Consider the following 22,396-nt stretch of genomic DNA (forward strand, 5'->3'; position numbering starts at 1 on the left):
CCAAACCCACAAAATTATGCGCAAATAAAGAAGGGGGAAAACTCATTTGCTATCAAATGGCTTTTATCTTTACCTAAAAAAATATACAGAAGCACAACGAAGCGATTCTTCCCTGCAGTGTATATAAAAGAGTCGCTTAAAATTTTTTCAAGAAATCAGCTTTCACATAGAAATGTATTTATAGAGAAAATAGACATGCCAAAATGGAGTTGGGAGAGCTCCAGTCTGAAATCCCTGCTTCCTTTGTCAGATGATTGCTCTGTTAATTAATGCACTAGGTCAGGAGTTGGTAAACCATGGCTCACTGGCCAAATCTGCCCCGCAGCCTGTTTCTGTACAACCCAAGGGCTACCGATGGTTTTGACATTTGCAGATGGTTGCAAATTTTTTTTTAAAGAATAATATTTCGTGACGGCTGAAAATTAGATGAAATTCAGAATTCGGTGTCCATAAATAAAGTGTTATTGGAACACAGCCTCCCCGTGCTTACAGATTGTCCAGGCGGCTTTCATGCTACAAGAGCACAGCCGAGGAGTTGTGACAGACCGGCTGGCCTGAAAAGCCTAAAATGTGTGTCATCTGGCCCTCTATGGAAAAAGTTGGGCAACCCTTGTATTATAGCATCAATGACATATTTATGCTCAAAAGAGAACATGTTTAATTTTTTTTTTCATTTTTATTTTTGAGAGAGAGAAAGACAGGGTGTGAATCCAAAGCCGGCTCCAGGCTCTGAGCTGTCAGCACAGAACCCGACGCGGGGCTCGAACCCACAGATTGTGAGATCGTGACCTGAGCCGAAGTCAGACGCCCAACCGACTGAGCCACCCAGGCGCCCCATGGATACTTTTGGGCAATAGAAAGGTGAATTTACCTACTCCCTAGAGAACTACTTGTAAGAGGAGATCAGCATTTGGAACAGATCCCTGGTGGTTTTTCTCTGTTCTCTTTAGGACTGGAATAGATGGGCTGCATTTGACTGAGCTATTTCATAAAATTCTAGACATATACAGAAAGGAGGAACACCGAGGTCAGGGTCTTTCCAAATTTAAATACATCAAATGTCACCGGCACCAATGAAAACCCAATTATTCTTAGGAACTTGCCACGTTAAAAAACAAAAACAAAAACAAACCAGTGCAGCCTCTTTGGCTCCCGTAGCCCAGGATGCATGCTAGGTTGTGTGTTATCTGAGCACCGGAGGACGTGGCCCGAGAGAAAATGGAGCATGCGCGGGAAAATAGATCGTTGAGTTTCCCGGTTACGGCTTTCTTATTTTAGACAACTCAAGTGTAAATGCAGTCCTGACCTTTAAACATCCACCCGTTGATATATGAAAAATATATGATACAAGCAATAAACAACCGGCCAAGCATTCTATTTCTAACTAGTCTGCTGCTGTCTTACAGCATGCTGATTTGCTAAATATAATTCGTAGCGTTGCCATTGGGCAGAAAGCCGCTGCCCACAAAGCGGGCTCTCTGAGTAAAAGTGTCCCGTAAAATATCTTTAATCGAAAAACAATGCATTTTAAAACATTTCACTTGCTGTACGCATGAATGACCCCGAGGATAAAAATAACTCGCATGTGGATGCAATATATAAATCAGGAGATAATATGGAACGCTACTAGCTAGTTTTTTTTTAGAATATTCTCGTGCTGGAATATTGTGATGTCTCTGTAGGACCCAGTCACTGCAGAGGCAAAGCAAGCGACCGCGAAACAAGAAAGAGAAGCCGTGTGTCGTTCATGGGAAGGTTTACGCACACGGGACTTCGAAGAAAGTGCGTCTAGAGAGGATTTCTTCTGCCACAGACCGTGGGATCGATTGCAGAGAAGGCCCCAAACTCCTCCCATCTCTGTATGTTCTCTCTCTACAGCAGTTAACTTCGCTGCTTCTCCCAGCAAGAGAGTTTCCCACCCCCTCAATCTGGACTTGGCTGAAGGAAGGTAGCCGATACGACACCAACAGAATCTTCAAGAGCCTCCGGCCTCCCTCTGGACTCCGCCCTCTCTGGGTGCTCTTCGCAAATCTGAGCCCGCCGTGTGCAGAAGCCTAGGCTAGCCCGCTGGACTTGATGGGGCGGACAAACCATCCCAGCTGTGGCCCTGAGGCCAGCCACCCTGCCAACTGCCAGACACGTGAGAGAGACCACGCTAGGCAGGCCAGGGCGCAAGAACCTCTCTGCTGATCCACAGAATCAGGAGAATTAATAAACGCTTATTATTTTAAGCCGCCACATTTGAGAGTGGCTTGTATGCAGCACGAGCTAGAGTAGGTGCCCCGGTGGTGGGCCCCGAGTGGTTCCTGCCTCGGGGAGCCAATCGCGCTGCTCTTGCCAGAATGTGCCTGACTGTGGGAGCCGTTATTTACAAGTCTGTGAAGCCTGCTGGGCTACATGCTGATTGCTGGGGCTTGTTTATGGGGTACAGGGTTGCCGTAGGTAACATGTGATCGTGCCAAGCCCTAGGGGACCTTCTTGGGCTGGCAGCCACCTCCGTGAAGCGTCTTATACATTCTGGTTCCTTGGGGTTTCCTGCTGGCCTGCTGAAATGACTCAGGTCCTTGAAGTTGGGGACGTTCTGGGACTTTCTCCACCAGTTAAGAGTTCCTTATACTCCACAGCCTCTGAGGGTCCTCTGACATTTCCATATATTTCTTGGATTTGTCCTGACTCCAGCGAGAATCTTTGGGATTAGTCCCAGAAGCTCCAAGGACAGCGACAAGGGCAGACATCCAGACTCTAGCTCAGAGGGCAGGAGGGTGTCAGGCTCTCTGGGGGCAAACGTCACTCCTGAAGAGGGCGTTTGGCACTCCTCAGAGGCTGGCAGGTGCATTGAGTGCCTGGGTTCCACACTGGATTTGGCCACAAACTACCTCTACATTTCTGACCATAAATGAACAAACAAACAAACAAACAAGATGTGTCACTTTGCTGGGTTTCGGTTTCCCAAATCTATGAAGTGGGGAGAAGTGGGTTGGAGGCTATCTGCTGTCTTTGGTGGATTTCACCAACGGTCTCCGGGAGTCATCTCCCAGACTTCGCACCCTGCCCTTCTCCATCTCTCGCTTCTTTTGACTCTGCTCTGTCATCCCCCGCCGCCAGAATCATGACTTTCGGGATTTGGAGGGAGAAGGGAGGCTGGCCCATTTCAGGATGAGGACAGGAGCCACGCACGCAGGCTGTACCAGCGCTCACGTAACTGAGGTTAGTGACTTCTCTCAGGGGAACGTTAGCGAGGGTCTGGCAAAAACGGATGTAGTGTTGGAGGTCTGGCAGAAAAGGAAGTGTTGGAGGCGGAGGAGGGCGCCGCCCCAGAAGCAGCCTGGGAAGTGTCCGATCTATTACGCTGTCTTGTAAATAACCTCCTATCCGCGGAGGGGCGCTCTCTCTGGCACGCTCGCTCCCACTCCCGGTCCCCAAATCTCTCTCCCTCTCCTCTCTCCTGCTCCCGCTGCCGCTCCCTCCCACGCTGCCAGCTGATCAACTGTTTTGCAACACCAGGTAAGGACTTCAGCCTGTGGGTTTCCTTAATTCATTTTTCTCTGCGATTTCTGTTATCCTGACGAAGTTTTGGTTTCTACCCTCCATTCATAGACTAACCACGCTAAGTTAATATGTAGGGGTTTTCTTTTGCTTTTTAATGGGGTCAGGGCTTGGGTTTTTTCATATCCTGAAGGCTTACAAGCTAGTACCAGTTCAAAACCCGCCAGTGGCTCCCCATCAAATAAGACCCTTACTGGTTCCAGTGACCTGAACGTCGTCGCCCTGGAACAGCCTTTCCCGCCGCCCTTCCCACTCGGCTCTACCTGCGGATCCTGGAATACACCAACACTGTTCCCCCCCCGCACGTTGTGAACCCAGGTTCCTCTTGCGACACACTGCTCTAGGGGGAAGCAGGGCTTTTCAGATCCTCCAGGATGTTCTGACGTGTGACCAGGGTTGAGAATAACTGAACTAGAGTTCATTTAGGCTCAAAGCGTCTCCCATGTACACGTGGGTGTAAACCACCTGGGAATCTTGTCCCAGTGCAGGTCCTGATTCCAGAGTGGGGAGGGGCTCGGGCGTCCACAGTTCAACTCCACTCCCAGGTGATGCTCATCGCGACCCTGGGGTGAGTTTCCTAAGATCAGGGAACCCATCTCATTTCATGCCAACTGTGAAGGTTTGCCGACTGAAAGCCTTGCGAGTTGCCTCGGCCTCCAGTAGGTTCTCCTGACCTCACATAAGATGGCACGTGCCACCTAATCAAGACGTCGGGCTCTGTAACATGCATCTGGATGTTGTAACAGGACTTGACGTGGGTGAACATTTTGTCTTAAACCCTTACATTCTAGAGCCGTGACGGTTTTGTTCTGGACCACGAAGGAAGCTTTCATCTCTCCCGCGATCATAAAATGGGCTTTTGTTCTTCAGGTTCCTCCCCATGGCTGTTATCCCCTCCTCAGTCTTGCTGGGTTTGACACGGAGTGAGGTAGGCTTCAGCCCGAGAGATTTTCTGAGGGAAAAAGTGGCAAAGTAAGAGTGCCGCTCTCCTTTTGGTAGCTAGTATCCTTTGCGTGCTCATAAATAGCCCTGATTCCTGACACCCATGCTACATACTTAGATTTCCGAGTCTGTGTTGTGTCAACATCTTGATCAGGTGCCTGTATAGCGTTTTCTTCTGAATTCTTCTTTGTGCCACTTTATATAACTTCCCTGCCCAGAGCGCCCGCACCCAAAAGTCCTCCCTCAAGCACCCCACTTAGTCACCCACTAAATCCGAAACGAAGTCACCCCTGGTCTTGCCCCATCTTGTCCCGGCGGAGGAGATCATCGAATTTCCGCAGCTGCAGCCTCTCTCCTCCCCAGAGTATAAGAGAATGGCATTTCTTCCTAACGAGGCTAACAGGGGTATTGTTGTTTCAGGGTTTGTTGACAGGCGGAAGATTTATCCCCTCCGCTCTCCTTCCTGACTCAGAAGAGATTGCCGACCTGGAAGCTGCAGTGCCTCTGGGTCACTTGGTAATTTAAAATTGATGACTTGGAAAGAGAATGGAGATAAAGATGCTGTCCTGGGATGTGTCCTTTTATAGAGAGGTATTGTAATTCGGGGGCATGACGTTCCCTCATGCAGTCCTTTGGAAAAAAAAAAAAATAGCACGCAGTGGTTTATGGATGTACTCTGATCGCTGAGTTAGTCAGCCCGATACGCACGGCCACCCCTTTCTGAGCGTAGAGACAAAGATGTACCCCTTGCTGATTAGAACAGGGGATTGCGAGGGTGCTAATTAAAATCTTACAAGTAAAATAGTATGATTCCGTTCTGTCCCATTCAAAACCAGACATGGCTACTGTGCTCTTAGAAGTCAAAATAGAGGCTACCTTGGGGTGGGGGTTAAGGACTGGAAGGAAACACAAGGAGTGCTTCCTGTGGTTCTGAACATGTTCTGTTGCTTGATTCCTTTACCAATTCCACCAATCCGTACATACTTCTGGTTTGTGCACTTCTCTTTGCATACCGTCCTTCATTAAAAAGCTTACCAGTAAATATCCGGCCCCCTTAACACTCTTTTTAGTCAAGTTCTCTGCTTATGAGTACGTCATAAGTTGAAGAAATCACTGTCCGAAATGTATTTGGAAATCAGTGGTTTGATTAAAGGACAGACGCCCCCCTCCAACCGAGTGTTCAGTTTCCCACTCAGGCTTCAGTGCCGTGTGTGTGTCAGTCCTGTGCCTGATCCTAACAGCTTGGCTTTGGTGACGCTTTAACGCCGGAAAATCCATGACTTGGATGGAGCTGCGACCTTAACGGGCTTCTTTATCTTACTAATGAATTATATCTTAGATATGTGCTTGCGTTGAAATATGCAGCCTGCCATTTAGTTATTAGTCACTGAAACCGCCCCACATCTTGGTGACAGCACTCCCTCTCAGTGCCTGCAGGACAAGACGAGGGACCCTTGTGATCAAGCCTAGTGCTTCCTGGATGCGAATTCTTTCTCCACACAATGGCGCAGGCTTTGCTTTTACCACGTTACGGAACGAATCAAAACGTTGAGACGGATGATACGGGTGCCCGCTTTACTCCCTAGGAACAAACCAGATGTAATAAATGAATCCTTGGTGTGTTTTATTTTCCCCCCCTCCCTGCTGTAAATTTATTTATTTCATTTCTAGCGTGGCTATACCTTCACATGGCTCATGAATCACAAAGTACAGATCGTATATAGGCAATGGTATTTCTCCCACCTCTGTTCTCCGTCAGCCAGTGTCCACCCCCCACCATCGCTGTCGATAGTGTCTTTGTATCTTCCAGAGACTATTAGTGTATATTCAAATACAATTGGGAAATATTGGTAAGAGCATTCTGTCAGGCTTCTATGATCATTAAAAAAAAAAAAAAAAAAAAAAATCCCTGTTTCGGGATCTTGCTGCTCAACTTGTGATCTTCGGACCCGTAGCATCGGCGTCACTTGGGAATTTGCTAGAAATGCAGAATCTTAGGCCCCGGTCCAGAGCCACAAGTCAGAATCTGCAGTTTGCCAAGATCTCCAGGGGATCTGTGGAGCCTGAAAGCATGAGAAACAATGCTGTGGGGGAAAGGGACCTTGGGAGTTAGGAGATCGGTGGATTACAAAGGTACCCAGCTTATCCCAAAGGAATTCTTTGTTCTTGGGAGGAAAAACTAACTCAACAGAGCCTCATTATCCTTGTCACAGTTTCATCAGAGATTTTTTTTTTTTTTTAGGATTCTTTTTTACAAAGTTATTTATGTTGGGAGAGAGGCAGCACAAGTGGTGGAGGGGCAGAGAGCGAGGGAGAGACAGAGAATCTCAAGCAGGCTTGAACCCACGAACTGTGAGATCACGACCTGAGCCCACATCACGAGCCGGACGCTTCACCGACCGAGGCATCCAGGCGCCCCACATCAGAGAGTTTTCTGCTGTGCGGGTATGAGATGATGCTCAATTGTCTTCTTCGTGTATGGTTCTCTGAATGCCTGCCCGTCTCCTCTGGCCCTAGCGTTTGAGGACTTTCACCTGTGCGTGTCTGGACCGGCATGTTGGCTGGCTGGGTGTTGAGCAACGGACGTGGCCCCCCCCAGGGAGTCGGTGCCAGGGCCTGCCTAACAGGAGAATTTGGTAAGTTGCTGGCCTCCTAGTCCTCTTTCCCCAAAGTCCCTATCTCGCTCCCCCAGTCCGTTGCCGGCGTCTGCTTGCCTTCAAGCCTCTGTCCAGTGCTCTCAGTTGGAGGCAGCGCCAGACTGCTTTCCAGCTGCCACCCTCACCATCCTTTGTCTTCGCTCCGGGCTGTTCCTTTTGGGCTCAAGGATCCTACCCACAGACCTCAGACACGTTGTCCTGTTCCAGTCTGAGGATCTGGAGCCAGTTATCAACATGAAAAACAAGGGAAAGCAATTGCGTTTAGATTCTCATTGCTTCTTCGAATAAGAACATAATGATACTGTTTGCGGCTGTTAGCGGAGGGAAGAAATTCCACGGGTTGGTTGCGTCCCGCACTGCCGCGTGACCTTCTTTTTTGCTGGTTAAGTCTGTTGACGGGAGACATTTTTGGTATTGGTATTGGTATATCGTGGTTTTTCCAAGAAGGGACGTAGTAAAACTTGACACACTTCCTTTCCTCTACTTTTGCAAGTTCTTTCCTGAGTAGGTATCAGCCACAGAACATACCTTATACCACTCAACCATTGGCTGCTACTCTAGATTTCCTTCCCTGCAATTTACAGTCACTGGGCATCTGTCACAGTCTGATGCTGAGAATTTTGTCTAATGACCAAACCACATTTAAAAACTTTTTACTCCGGCAGGTGCGCTTAACATGCGACCTCCCCTCCTAACAGACTTTTAAGCGCGGGATACGTTATTGTTGACTGTTGGTACAGTGTTGCATAGCAGATCTGTAGAGCGCGTTCATCTTGCCTAACTGAAGCCTTATGCTTGTCAAATGAATTTTCATTACGTTATAAAACGTACGTATACGTACACGTATAAAACGTATACGTACGTTTTATACGTGTGCGTATACGTTACGATTTTTAAGCAGGATACGTTGTTGTTGACTGTTGGTACAGTGTTGCATAGCAGATCTGTAGAGCGTGTTCATCTTGCCTAACTGAAGCCTTATGCTTGTCAAATGAATTTTCGTTACGTTGTAATATACATACAATGGTGCACATCAGTGAGCTTTCAAAGCAGGTTGCTCCCACGAAACCAGCACCCAGATCAAAACAAAACAAAACAGAACATGAGCTCCCTGTGCCTCCTGCATGGTCACCACGTGCCTCCATGGGTCTTGAGTCGTAAAATCATACTAAACCGGACTGTGTATGCTTTACGTGAATGTCATCCTGGACTGTGCTCCCTTGCGCTTGGCTTCCGTCACTAAGCATGAGGCCTGTATGACGCTCCAACCGTATTATGTGCAAAGTTGATCATTCATTCTCGTCGCTGCATCATTTATCCATTGTCCTATTGCTGATTGTTTTGCGGTTTCCAGTTTGAGGCTATTATGACTAGCACTGTTATGAAACTTCCTATACGTGTCTCTTCATGAAAATACATTAAGTTTTTCTCTTGGGTATATACCAAAGATGGAAATTGCCGGGTGATGCTGACTTTTTAACGTATCAAGGCCGATTATCTCGTATGCGTGAGTGCCAAAGAAGCAAGGTATGTGATTAGACGGGTACGCACGCATTCAGACACCTAAGTGCAAGAATTGGAACTGGAATCTCCACCCCCCCCCCACCCCCCCCAGCCTTGTGAAAAAGGATCTTTTTGCCTACCAGCAATTTCTGAGCTCCTGCCTTATTCCAGCTTTCCAAGGATGCAGTGTTGATTGCTTTAGTTTATTTTATGATTTTAATGAGATCACCCCCTGCGCCAATAGCTTTTCCAAGCATGACATATCCCGGCTCCATAGCGAGAACCGAGTCAACTCTCAGCTGTGTGCCAGCAGCAGCTAAAAAATGGCTCTTCCTGATTTTCTGCCGTAGGGTCTCCATCCTTGAGGGTGAATAGTAGAGGCAGGACACGCCATAAGCAGAGGAGGTGGTCGTCTGCATGCTGTCACTGGAAGCTCTGCCTGGCCCTTAAATAGCGCTGCCGTAAGCACCCTCTTCCTAGAGGGCGTGGGACCCCCACCGCCCATGCTAGCGTTTTAGGTTAGACCACGGAGGCAGGGGAGATGCTGCTGGAAGGCTACTGCTGAAATGTATGTGCTTCCTGCAGAGAGAAGAAGGGTCTTTGTCCGTCTCCCAGGGGGGTTAATAACTCATAAACTTGGCAGTCAGGAGAACTCAGTGCGTGTGGCACAGGAAAGAGGGTTTTAATGGAGGTGACAAGGCTAGGAGGTGGAACAGTGGGGACCTGAGGGGGAGGAACAGAGTCTTAGGGCAGTGTAAGGAGAGCCCGGGCCTGGAGGGGATTCCTGGCAAGACCCTACGGACCACCTAGAAGGCAGGGCCGGGGTTAAGAGAACACCCAAGAACAAAACGTCTACTGAGAAATCACTCGGATCTTTAATGGTCTGTACTTTCGATTCTCTGACTTCATCCGTTGAATAAAACAGTATTTTGATTCTTATACTTAAAAATCTTTACTGTTTGTACTTTTTTTATTATGCTGATCTTATTTGGTATATTTTAGTCATTTCTTGTGGGAGAGGGTAATGGGGCCATAATTTGATAACTTCTCAGCTCCAGGCTGTTCAAGACTTTTTTCTGTCAAATGTGTAATATTTTCTCTTTATTTATGAATATATATATATATATATATATATATATGTATATACACACACACATAATACATACTATATATATATATGTATATATATATATATACATATATATATATATAGTGTTGGATATCATTAAATTCCATCATAATGGTGATTTTGAGGGAGAGGAGGCATGTTCTTAGAGATTCACCCACATTGAACAGACTTCAAGAACCTTTATTGTTTTTCTGATTATAAAATAAGGCATACTCATAGGAAATTCAAATTTTACAGAAGTGAAGAAAGTAGGAACCCAAAACCCTGGATACCTTGAGCGTATGTTAAAGGTATAGCGGGACTCAGGGATATCTGTTGCTCATATTTTTTGATAGTAAGGGCATACTTTTAAAGAAGTATTCTGACTACTTCTCATACAACAGGATTAAATGCATATATTAAATACATTCCTTATAACAAATGTCCGATTGGCCATGGGATGTGATGGCCCTTCTGGGAAACACAGCAGAGCCTGACTTTTTCCTTTGCCTCTTCCTGGCCCCTTCTCTGTCTTCCACTGAAATTTAGGAAGCAACGAGAGTAACTACATGACAAGACAACTCCATGTATTCAAAAGGAATTTTTAAAAACCTAAGAAATGTATAAAAATTGCCACAAAAGATTACATAAGAATGTTCATAAGTCTTCCTCATCTTAGCCAAAACCTGGCGATGATCCAAATTTCCATCAGTGGGATAATGAATAAACAGATTGTGGTGTATCTGTGGTGTATCATTTGACATTATCAGCAGTGAAAAGGAATAAGCTACTGATCAGGCAACATTAGGAGTGATTCTCAAGAGTGTTTTGTTGACAACAAAACTAAACAACAGAATGGGAGAAGATATTCGCAAATGGCATATCAGATAAAGGGTTGGTATCCAAAATCTATGAAGAACTTATCAAACTCAACACCCAAAACACAAATAATCCAGTGAAGAAATGGGAAAAAGACATGAACAGACACTTTTCCAAAGAAAACATCCAGATGGCCAACCGACACATGAAAAGATGCTCAACACCATGCATCATCAGGGAAATACAAATCAAAACCACAATGAGATACCACCTCCCGCCGGTCAGAATGGCTAAAATGAACAACTCGGGAAACAACGGATGTTGGTGAGGATGCGGAAAGAGGGGACCCCATTGCTGGTGGGAATGCAAACTAGTGCAGCCACTTTGGAAAACGGTATGGAGGTTCCTCAAAAAATTAAAAATAGAGCTATCCTATGACCCAGCAATTGTACTACTAGATGTTTATGCAAAACATGCTGACTTGAAGGGGCACATGCACCCCAGTGTTTATAGCAGCACTATCAACGATAGCCAAATTATGGAAACAGCCAGATGTCCATCAACTGAGGATAAAGAAGATGTGGTGTATATACAATGGAATATTACTCAGCCATCAAAAAGAATGAAATCTTGCCATTTGCAACAACGTGGAGGGAACTAGACCGTATCATGCTAAGCGAAATAAGTCAGACAAAGACAAATGTCATGATCTCACTCACACGTGGAATTTAAGAAACAAAACAGGCACACAGGGAGAGGAAAAATAAGATAAAAACAGAGAGGGAGGCAACCATAAGAGACTCTTAAATACAGAAAACAAACTGAGGGTTGCTGGAAGGGAGGGGGGTGGGGCGATGGGCTAAATGGGTGATAGGCCTTAAGGAGGCCACTTGTTGGCATGAGCACTGGGTGTCATATGTAAATGACGAATCACTAAGTTCTCCTGAAATTAAAAAAAAAAAAAAAAAAAAAGAATGTGTCTTTGAGCAAAAGAAACCAGAATCAAGAGTACCTAGTATATATGATTGAATTTATGTGCAGTTCTCAAACAGTTGAACCTAATCCGTGGTGACAGAAATCGGAACAGTTGTTGGCTGGGATGGGGACTGGGTTGGGGGAGGTCATGGGCAGGGATTGGCTACAAGGGGCACAAGGGACTTTGGGGGATAATGGAAAGGTTCCATATCTTAAATGAGGCGGTGTGTTCACAGGCATATACATTTGTCACAATTCACCATTGTGTCTTATTATGATCTGTCTTCTGTGTTGCATAGAAATTCTATTCCAGCAAAAACAATCTTTTAGTAACAATTTTAATGTTTGTTTATCTTTGAGAGAGACAGACAGACAGAGTGAGTGGGAGAGGGGCAGAGAGAGAGAGAGAGAGAGAGAGAGAGAGAATCTGAAGCAGGCTCCGGGCTCTGAGCTGTCAGCACAGAGCCCGAGGCGGGGCTTGAACTCATGAGCCGTGAGCTCATGGCCTGAGCTGAAGTCGGATCCCCAACTGACTGAGCCACCCAGGTGCCCCAGCAAAAGTAATTTTAAAAGAATCCCGTAGGGGCACCTGGGTGGCTCAGTCGGTTGGGCGTCCGACCTCAGCTCAGGTCACGATCTCCTGGTCTGTGAGTTCGAGCCCCGCGTCGGGCTCTGGGCTGATGGCTCAGAGCCTGGAGTCTGCTTCCGATTCTGTGTCTCCCTCTCTCTCTGCCCCTCCCCCATTCATGTTCTGTCTCTCTCTGTCTCAAAAATAAATAAACGTTAAAAAAAATTTATAAAATAAAAAAAAAATAAAAGAATCCCGTAGTAAGTGAGAGAGGGCATGTAGCACGTGGCTCCATTGTCCCACCGACACACCTCTTACTGCTCCTTCCCTTCTGCCCCAGGCCTTCCGCAATACCAGGGACATGCTGAATGCCCACTGAAGGACTTCCCATGAGTTACCATTCCTGGGGCCACCATCAAGCCCTGGGGGACAAGAGCCCGTGGATAAATACTCCAGCTTGTCAGGTGGACGATTCTGGAAGGTCTTCTATGGGCCGTTTGGTGGTCTTCATGGAATGGAGTCACCGTAAGCTGTGTAAAGCACCTTTACAGCGGCCAGTTCTCCTTCCCTCTCGCTCTCTCCCTTAACTTTCGCTCCTCCATTTTGGGATCCACTCCCAAACAAATGACCTGCCTCCCTACCTCAAGTTCTGTCGTCAGAGGAACCCAAACTGTGTAGGGCAGGAATTACTCCAGCATTCCCCTGCTTCCTTATTCCTTTCTTTCTCCCTTCTCCTTTCATTCTCTAAGACTGTGTTTTAGGGAAAATAGAGGGGAAAGAAGATGCATTAGAGGGAGGGTTAGTAAGAGATATATATATATATATATATATATATATATATATATATATATATATTCCCCATGAAAGCACCGTAATCTTTTTTTTTTTAATTTTTTTCAACGTTTTTTATTGATTTTTGGGACAGAGAGAGAGCATGAACGGGGGAGGGGCAGAGAGAGAGGGAGACACAGAATCGGAAACAGGTTCCAGGCTCCGAGCCATCAGCCCAGAGCCTGACGCGGGGCTCGAACTCACGGACCGCGAGATCGTGACCTGGCTGAAGTCGGACGCTTAACCGACTGCGCCACCCAGGCGCCCCGAAAGCACCGTAATCTAATTGCAGAACATTTTCATCGCCTCTGAAGAAAACCTTGTGCCCACGGGAAGTCACTTCCCACCCCCACTTGCCCCTGGCTCCTTCACTCTCCAGCCTCTGGCAGTTCCTAATCAGCTTTGTCTCTCCGTGGTCTGCCCATTCTGGACATTTCGTATAAATGTGTTTAGTCAGGAGGTATAAACAACCCAAGACCATCAAGAGATGATTGGATAAACGAAACGTAGTACATACGTACCACATAGTATTATCCAGTCACGAAAAGCACTGAAGCTCTGACACGTGCTACAACGTGGACCTTGAAAATATTATAATAAATGAAAAAAAAAACCCTCAATCATAAAAGACCACATCTTGTACTATTCTATTTGTAGGAGATGCCCATTTACGTGGATTGGCCCTACCTTTTGGCTGGTGCGAATAGTGTTGCCTGAACCTTCAAGTACCAGTTTTTGTTTGGACACCTGTTGTTAGTTCTTTGGAGGTGTATACCTAGATGTGGATTTGTTGGGTCATTTGACAGTTCTGTGTTCAGTTTTTCAAGGAACCACCAGACTTTTCCGTAGTGGCTGTGCCATTTTATATTCCCACTGGTAATATATGAGCGTTTCAATTCATACGTTGCCTTTTTTCTTAACCTATTCCCCAAGCTTTCCCTCAACGTTTGTGGGAAATACATATATAATCATCCCTCATTTACTTCTCGTAAAGTTGTAGATTTCTCTTACTAATCTTCCTCGAATGCACCTCCCTCCACCTCTAAAGTTCCTAAAATGCGGTCCTTCGTACTGACAGAATTCCATTGGGACGATTTCAAGCCCTGAAAGAAGTAAGACAGAGGTCACGGTCTCTTTTCTCCCAGAAGATTCTTTGGTCCCTGAGGACATTTACCCACCTCCTGCCCAGAACCAGCCCTGTGTCGTAGTGAGTACTGGGAGACAGAGCTTTCGGCAGCACCTAAAATGATAACGGTAGTTACCCCTTGATAGAGAAACTTCACCTGGCTTTTCCCCCCCTCCTCTCTCCTCCCTCCCTCAGAATATTTTGTATAACTTTTTATGTCATACTATAAGAATGTATTGTTTGTAACTAAAAAACAATCGAAGGAGAAAAAATGTGAGGCTTAAAAAAAAAATGTCCCCAGCGATGTCTCAGTATTTAAACATGCAACACCAGTTATGTTAACTTAAGGTTGCTTTTCAAATTCCCTGTAATTCACAACATGCTAAGTTGATGTTGGAGCCCCTCCCTCTGAATTGGAAGAAAGTCTCAGTTCTTTTAGCAAATACTTCTAAGAATCTCTTGGGATGCTCGTGATGCATGGTGTACAATTGTGAATACACTAAGAACCACTGAATTAGTGCATTTAAATCAGTGAAATTTCTAGTATGTAAGTCATCTGTCAGCAAAGCTGTTAAAAAAAAAAAAAAATTAGCCCTGGCCCAGGGAAGGGAATCAGCACCAATTTTAGCAAACAGTGTTCTTCCATTTTAAATTTGGTTGGTAAAATTCCAAGGATCATAAACAATGGAGAGAGAATTAGACACCTGTACTCATGTACTCTTTTCCCCAGATGTCCTCTTTTCTGCACCCATTCATTAGTTAAATTATTTAACAAATATTTAAGTATTAATTAGTACTGTGTGCATCTAGATCAGTTGTTAATTCAGAAAGAGAAACAAATTTCTTTAAAACAACACCCAAACCGGGACTATATGGAAAGGGGCCCTCTGACTTGAGAGCCTTGTGAGCCTTTGCTTTCGGGGGACAGATTTGGACTGTGGCCCCCTCTAGCCCCCTTCCTTTCAATGAGGAACAGGGACATAGAAACTCGCCTGATGCATCAGGATGGTCCCTAATCAAGGCTCATGTATTAGTGATATTTTCTCTCTTCTTTTTCTTTCTTTTGTCTCTATTCTCGATGCTGTGGAATCAGGGGCTGGGGTGGGGGTGGGGGTGGGGGACAGCTGACCCGAAAGGGATGGTCCCTCCCAGGGTTGGCTAATTCCTGGAGAAAACCGACAGTTCGACCTGGAGTGTGCCTTTCATATGCAAACGAACAAATCCAGACCCCATACCTCCTCCACCTCTTCCATCTCTCTTGGAAGAATGGCTCTTCCATTCCAGGCTGATATTCCCAGGTCCTAATCCCCCCGGGGGCCCAATCAGACAACTCAGGACAGCCCCAGACCACACTGCAGAGATTATCCAAACTAGGCAACCCTAAACCTGTTTATCCTGTCCTTGCAGCGAAAACCACAGTAAAGGCTTCTACCCACATTGTCTCTTTACTCTTTCTGCCTCCTGATCCACGCTGTTCTCTGTGCCTGTGCGACCCTGCGCGGTGTGGCGTGCCCCTTCTTTCCGGGATCTGTGAGTAACAAACTCTCTTTTCAATGGTAACATCTTTTGATCTGTTGGCTTCGTCATATATTACTTGAATAAGAAAAACCTTACCTTTTAAAATAGCCGGCCGTATTTAAGGCTGAGTCTTCAAAGAGCAAGAGAACCAGGCGTTGATATGGGTGGCTCCGTTCTGCCCTGGGCCTAAGTATTAGAGGGGAAGATTTGTTCTGCACATAAAATACAGTGACTATCAGGATAGATTCAGAGATGCTGATAAGCATCCCTTTAGACTGTAAGAAGTATTTGGTGTGTGTGTGTGTGTGTGTGTGTGTGTGTGTGTATAGGCCTTGATTCAATTTCAGTAGGTCAAGACTCCAACATCATTTTAACATGTCATGAATTACAGGGAATTTGATAAGCAACCTTAAGTTTGCATAATTTAATAGAGTTGCATGTTCAAATATTGAGACACCACTGGGGGGATTTTTTTTCAAAAACGCTCACATTCTTTTCTCCTTTGATTTATCGTTTTCTAGTTATAAATAATACATTCCTACAGTACAAAAAAATAGAAAGCTACACAGAATTTTCTGAGGGAGAAAGAGAAAGGAAGAGATTGAAACAAGAAGAAAAAAAAAAAAAACCAGGCGCAATTTCTCTACCAAAAAGTAACTACCGATATCCCTTTAGGTCCTGGTAAAGGCACTATCTCCCAGTACTCAGTACGGCCCAGAGCTGGTTCTGGGCAGGAGGTGGGCACATGTCCTCAGGGACCGAAGAACCTTCTGGGAGAAAAGAGACTGTGACTTCTGTCTTATTTCTTCCATGGTTTGAAATAGTCCCCGTGGGGGTTTGTCAGTGGGAGGGACATGGAAATCCCCAAAGGGACCATCACAGAGACGAACCCTTGATGGGTGATTGGGGTCCAGTACCAGGCCCTACATCTGGGCGGATGGGAGGTTGTCTCGGACACAGTGTGTGTGATCCGGCTCCGACAGCTTCCCTTACAAAGAAAAGGGGCTTTAGGGACAGTAACGGAGTGTGTGAATGTAAACTTGGTTAGAGCTCAATAACTAACTCGAGTGGTATTGCGTTTCCTTGAGAACCGGCTGTGGCTGGCAGAGATCTGGACGAGGGTGAGGGTCCCAGGTTCCCAATGGCACCTTATGGGGACCACAAAGGCAAGAAACAGAGGCTTACTAGGGGTCGAACAGAACATATCTAACTTTTGTGCCAAGTCTGAATGTGTCACATGCCTTTATTTATTTAACCCTTATACTTTAACACTCACAATACAATGAGAGGGTTGCAGTAAAGAAATCACTCCCGTTTACAGAGGAGCAGGTGACGCACAGAGCATTGAAATACTTCACAGCGCTCCTGAAGGGCTGCGCTAAACTGTACTCTTCGTCGGACATACTCACTTTCCTCTCCGCACACCTCCTTCTTGCTCTGTTGACTGGGGACTTGACCCCTGTCCTTCACTCACCTGTTCTCGCACCACGGACTACCCCAGAAGTTAGTGGCTTAAGACACGACTTGATTAGTCCTCATGATTCTGTGGTTTTGCTGGCGCTCAGCTGGAGTTTCCTCTGCTGGTCTCACTTAGGGTCTCTTCATGTACCCACCTCAGCTGGGATCTAGCTGAGGCCAGGATGGTCTCTTATCCTTCAGGACTCCCCTTCACATGGATTCTATTCACTCTGTTGTTCAGTCTGGATTTTCTTCCAACTTGTGCCCTAGGACACAGGAAGTTGAAGCTGCCAGCCTTCTTAAGAGCTGGGCTTAAAAAATCCTCAAGTGATGGGAATGCAGGCTGGTGCAGCCACTCTGGAAAACAGTATGGAGGTTCCTCGAAAAATTAAAAATAGAACTACCCTACAACCCAGCAATGGCACTACTAGGCATTTACCCACGGGATACAGGTGTGCTGTTTCGAAGGGACACACGCACCCCCGTGTTTATAGCAGCACTATCCACAAGAGCCAAAGTATGGAAAGAGCCCAAATGTCCATCGATGGACGAATGGGTAAAGAAGATGTGGTATATATACACAATGGAGTATTACTCGGCAATGAAAAAGAATGAAATCTTGCCATTTGCAGCCACGTGGATGGAACTGGAGGGCATTATGCTAAGTGAGATTAGTCAGTGAGAGAAAGACAAATATCCTATGACTTCACTCATATGAGGACTTTAAGAGACAAAACAGATGAACATAAGGGAAGGGAAACAAAAATAATATAAAAAATAGGGAGGGGGACAAAACATAAGAGACTCATAAATATGGAGAACAAACAGAGGGTTCCTGGAGGGGGTGTGGGGGGGGCTAAATGGGTCAGGGGCACTAAGGAATCTACTCCTGAAATCATTGTTGCACTATATGCTAACTAATTTGGATGTAAATTTAAAAAAAATAGAATTAAAAATAATACTAAAATAAAAAAAAAATCCTCAAGTGACCCTTCCTGCCACATTCTGTTGGTCCAAGCAAGTTCACAAGGCCAGTCCAGATTCAAGAGGATGGGAAACAGGCCCCACTTTTTGATGGACATAGCAGCATATACATACGGAAAAGGAAGGAATTGCTGGTAGAAACCATACCATGTGACTTACTTTATTTAGTAAAAAAAATATGAGTGGATGTGACATCCAAGCAGAAGCTTTAAGAGTGTTTGCAGAGTATAGTTTAGTCTCTGCTGTCTTCCACTAGAACATGTATTTCTCAAATCAAGATCCCTCCTTCAGTCAAGAAGGCACACGGTACAGAGCCTATCACGACCCAGAGTCAGGATCATAGTCAAGGCAGCTTACCTATGGCTACCTACACGTCGGATGAAGGAGAAATATGTATTTGTTGCTGTAATCAACATTTGTTTGTTAGGCAGCGTAACCCAGTGGTAACTGACTAGTACACACGTAGAGCTGGGATTTGAACTCAGGCAGCATAGTTTGGGAATCCAGACTCTCAGCCAGTACCCTCTACACTTGATGTGGATTCAGTGATAATCCAAGTTCAACTTTGGATTAAGGAGGCCTGGGATGTTCCGAGACAAACGGAAACCGTTGGGGAGGTGCTAAGAGAGACGTGGTGCAGGTGTGAGGAGGTATGGGCTACAGGAAGAAAGTGAACTGTTAGAAGGATATATGATCAAATTTGTATCAGAAGCTAGACAAGTGGGCCATTCTCCTTATTCAACTACGATGTGCAACCCAGCTCTTGCCTCAGCTGTACCTTAGCTCCCCTCCTAATTAAAGGAAGCTTTTACTTTTATTGTTTATCACTTTTAAAAACCTGAAAAACAGAACCAGGTTACCTTGTATGGGGGAGACATACTCCCTCTGGAGTCAGCATTGCAAACATGTTTACTGACGTTAAAGCCCGAGACAGAACTGTTAAAAATGTCATTTTATTTTATTTATTATTTTTTACGATTATTTTCTTTTTAGAGAGAGATAGAGAGAGAGCCTGAACCGGGGAGAGGGGCAGAGGGACAGAGAGAATCTCAAGCAGGCTCCACGCCGAGTGTGGAGCCTGATGGGGGGCTCGATCCCAGGACCTTGGGATCCTGACCTGAGCTGACATCAAGACTCAGATACTCAATTGGCTGAGCCACCCAGGTGCTCCTAAAAATTTCATTTTAAGTGCTGAGAGTTTTCTGTATACCAATGCAACGGTCACCTCTCAGGTCTCATGTTACCCGACCTGCGAGCATTATGAGACAGAGCCGAATGCCCCTCATCCATTAATTGCACTTCCTCCATGTGGCTTCTGAAACCCTGCGCCCTTGGGGTTCCTCCTCCCGCCCTGGTTGTTTTTTCTCCGTATCTTTGGCCAGGTCCTCCTTTCCCGAGCTCCATTTTCAGTCGTTATCTTTCCTCTGTCTACGCCCGCTTCTTTGGTGAACTCATTTGATCTTGAAATAGTTGACATTCTGTCCGTGTACCAATGACCCCAAATTTACCTGCAGCCCAGACCCCTCTCCTCAACTCGAGGCATGCTCGTGTGACTGCTTATTTGACATGTCCATTTGGACGTCAGACCTTTCAAAGTCAGCATTCCGAATGGAACTCCTGGTTTCCTCCCGCTCTACTGCTGGTGTTTCCATCTCAGTTGATGGCACCTCCATCCTTTGGGGAGTTACTTAGCCCCAGATCTTTGGAGCCATCTATATTCTTCCTTTTTACCCTCCGTATTCAGTCCATCAGGAAATTATGTTGATTCTACCTTCCACATATATTCACAATCCCCTTCCTTCTCATTACCTCCCCATAACCACGATGCTCTGAGCCCCAGTCGTCTCTCACCTGGTTCATTGCCATTGCCTCCCTATGGGTGCTCTTGCCTCTCCCTTCACTCCCTTGCAGTCACTGTCAACAGAGTCAACAGACTGATACTTTGAGACGTAAGATCACGGCACTTCTCTGCTTCAGTGGCTTTTCATTTCATATTAATACAAAGCCACAGTCCTTAATTTAACTTGCAAGGCTCTAGATACGATCTGTCTCCCGTCAGACAGAGAGCACTTCGTCTTGTACCCTGAGTGCAGGCATCGATCCAGACACATAGGAGGTATATAAATATGTACTGAATGGATAAATGAATGAAACTAGTTATAGGAGAAAAGCCTTCAGTCCCCCAGCGGAAGGTAAGATATGTTTGTTCAGAATAGAGGTGTTGTGTTTTGATCGTTCAAGTCAGAAGTCCAGCGGGGTGTGTTCCTGTTTTTCACAAAAGCTGGTAAGACAGTAAAGATGGAGAGGAGTTTAGCCTACCTCACCGAATTCTTTTCTTTTCTTCTGCTTCCAGGACTGGGTTGGATGAATTCAGCAGCCCTCAGCTACACTGTAATGGCCCATGGCCACATCTGGCTTCTCTGAGCTCACACAGCTGTTCTGTCAACTCCCTGTGGGTTTATGTCCCCTCCTCTTCTAGGAAACTGCACTGCCTATTGGCAATTAGCCCTAATGAAGCAGCAGGAGTTTCCTGAGGGGAATGCATTGCTGACAAGTATAATTACTATTCGCAGCTGTGGGGCCTCTGGCTCCGTGAAAGGAACCCATCCACCTGTCAGAGCGGGCAGCAGGACTGCTAAAGCCGCACCTAGCAGTCAGTTCATGTCTCTAAGCCAGGCCAACTCTGTGCCGAAAACAAGAGACTGGCATTTGGAAACCAATTGAGAGCACTTAACTTCAAATGTTCAAGTTTCTGCAGCCCAGCTGCATGGGTTGTGGAGCCGTAGCAAATCGCCAATTCACATCTCTCCGTTCAGTGCGATCCTGGTCTCTTCCAAGCATCCACAATGGCTGCCTATCCTTAGAAAGCAGTGGGGACCCCTCACAGGGATGCAGGAATGTCTAATTGTGTTTATTTTGGTCAAAAAAGAAAGGAGACAGGTTTTGCTGATAACTGACTGACCCTAGTTTCTTTAGTGGGTCAGCGTATGAGACCTTCCCGTCTCTTCTGGGAGAAGATGTGCAGTTCTCCAGTGAGGAGAGTTTATGGTGGCGCCCTTTTGGTGCCGTGTTTCCATGGAACTAAATGTGATTGCCGATTCTTTTCTGCGTCTGAAAGATGGAATCTAACTGTACTCCCACTTGAATCCAAGCTTAGTGACTTACTTGACCAACAGTGTATGATAGAAGTGACTCTGTGCCAGTTGTGGGGCTCGCGTATGAAGAGACTAAGCGCTTCTGCATTGCACTTTTAGAACCTCGGGCAACCATGCCGTGAGGAAGCGCAAGCTATGCAAATGGAGAGGCCGTGTGGGGAGATGGCTGGTGGCCCCGGTGTTCTGTCTCCCAGCCAACTCATCCTAGATGACGTCCCAAGCATCATGAAGCAGAGATGAGTTGTTCTCACTGTGCCTTGTCCAAATTGTTGACTGACAAAATTTTAATATTGAATAATACTGAATTATTGTTTTAAGCTCCTGTCCTTGGGCATAGTTGTACAGCAGTAGTTAGTAGAAACGATGGCCAGTTTTCATAATTGAGAGGATTTTGTGCTTGAGAGGATTTAGAGATTGTATTAAGAAGTTTAAATAAACTCTTGAGACACTGATAGGGACCTCAAGAGATTCTTACAAAGAATCCTCAGATGGATGAAAACACCAAGACTAATACAAGTAAACTTAGGAGCTGACCGTCGTCCTCGTTCGAACTAGGTTTTCATCACCCATATTGTGAGGTAAAAATGTGACACTTTTATGAAACCTAACAAGTAGTTATCCCCAAATCTGAGATTATTAGAGAAGACCATTTGAAAAATTAATAGACACCCGCTATCATTAACACTATACGTCACCCTGAGTATATACGAGTCTTCAGAAATTAGCTAACGTGAAGCTATCGTGATTAGCAAGACATTAAAAGCTAAGTGTTCAGAACATGAAACCAAACTACAGTTCACTAGAAGTATATTTTTGATACCATTAGTTAAAAGACTGTTTAGTTTATTTTACCCCGCCCTTTGAAATTGTCTGTTTTTATGTGTTTTGTAATTTCTACATAGTGTGAACTGTACCATACACGTAAACTACACATGTAACGGTGTAAAAGGTATATGTGCAAATTAAATAATAATAATCAAGTGCGCATTCCTGGACCTACCACCCAGCTTCAAAAATAGAACATCACCACCACCTTAGAAGCCCCCTTAGAAGGTCATGTTGCTCACCTTCCACGTGAACAGTAGCCTGGATTTGAGATTGCCGATCAGCTCATTTGCTTCATAGGGGTTTTCTTACCTCGGTGTGAATATATCTGTTAATGATACACTGCTTAGTCTTCCCCGGTTAGACCAGTAGACGATTGGA

The 22,396-nt window shown here is 45.6% G+C and overlaps 1 long non-coding RNA gene across 2 annotated transcripts in view; it reads left to right on the forward strand.

The window, feature by feature from the left end:
* The first annotated feature begins 3,222 nt into the window (after positions 1-3,222).
* The window catches only part of LOC131501916 (uncharacterized), a 77,820-nt gene continuing 58,646 nt past the window's right edge, over positions 3,223-22,396 (forward strand). Inside the window, exons 1-3 of one of the 2 annotated variants that reach the window (XR_009256925.1) lie at positions 3,223-3,504; positions 4,909-5,079; positions 7,006-7,124. This is a non-coding gene — a long non-coding RNA (uncharacterized LOC131501916). The remainder of the gene's footprint in view (positions 3,505-4,908; positions 5,080-7,005; positions 7,125-22,396) is intronic. The other variant, XR_009256926.1, reaches the window with a different exon arrangement.

Source organism: Neofelis nebulosa, chromosome X (assembly GCF_028018385.1).
Source record: "Neofelis nebulosa isolate mNeoNeb1 chromosome X, mNeoNeb1.pri, whole genome shotgun sequence".
Classification (NCBI taxonomy): Eukaryota; Metazoa; Chordata; class Mammalia; order Carnivora; family Felidae; genus Neofelis; species Neofelis nebulosa.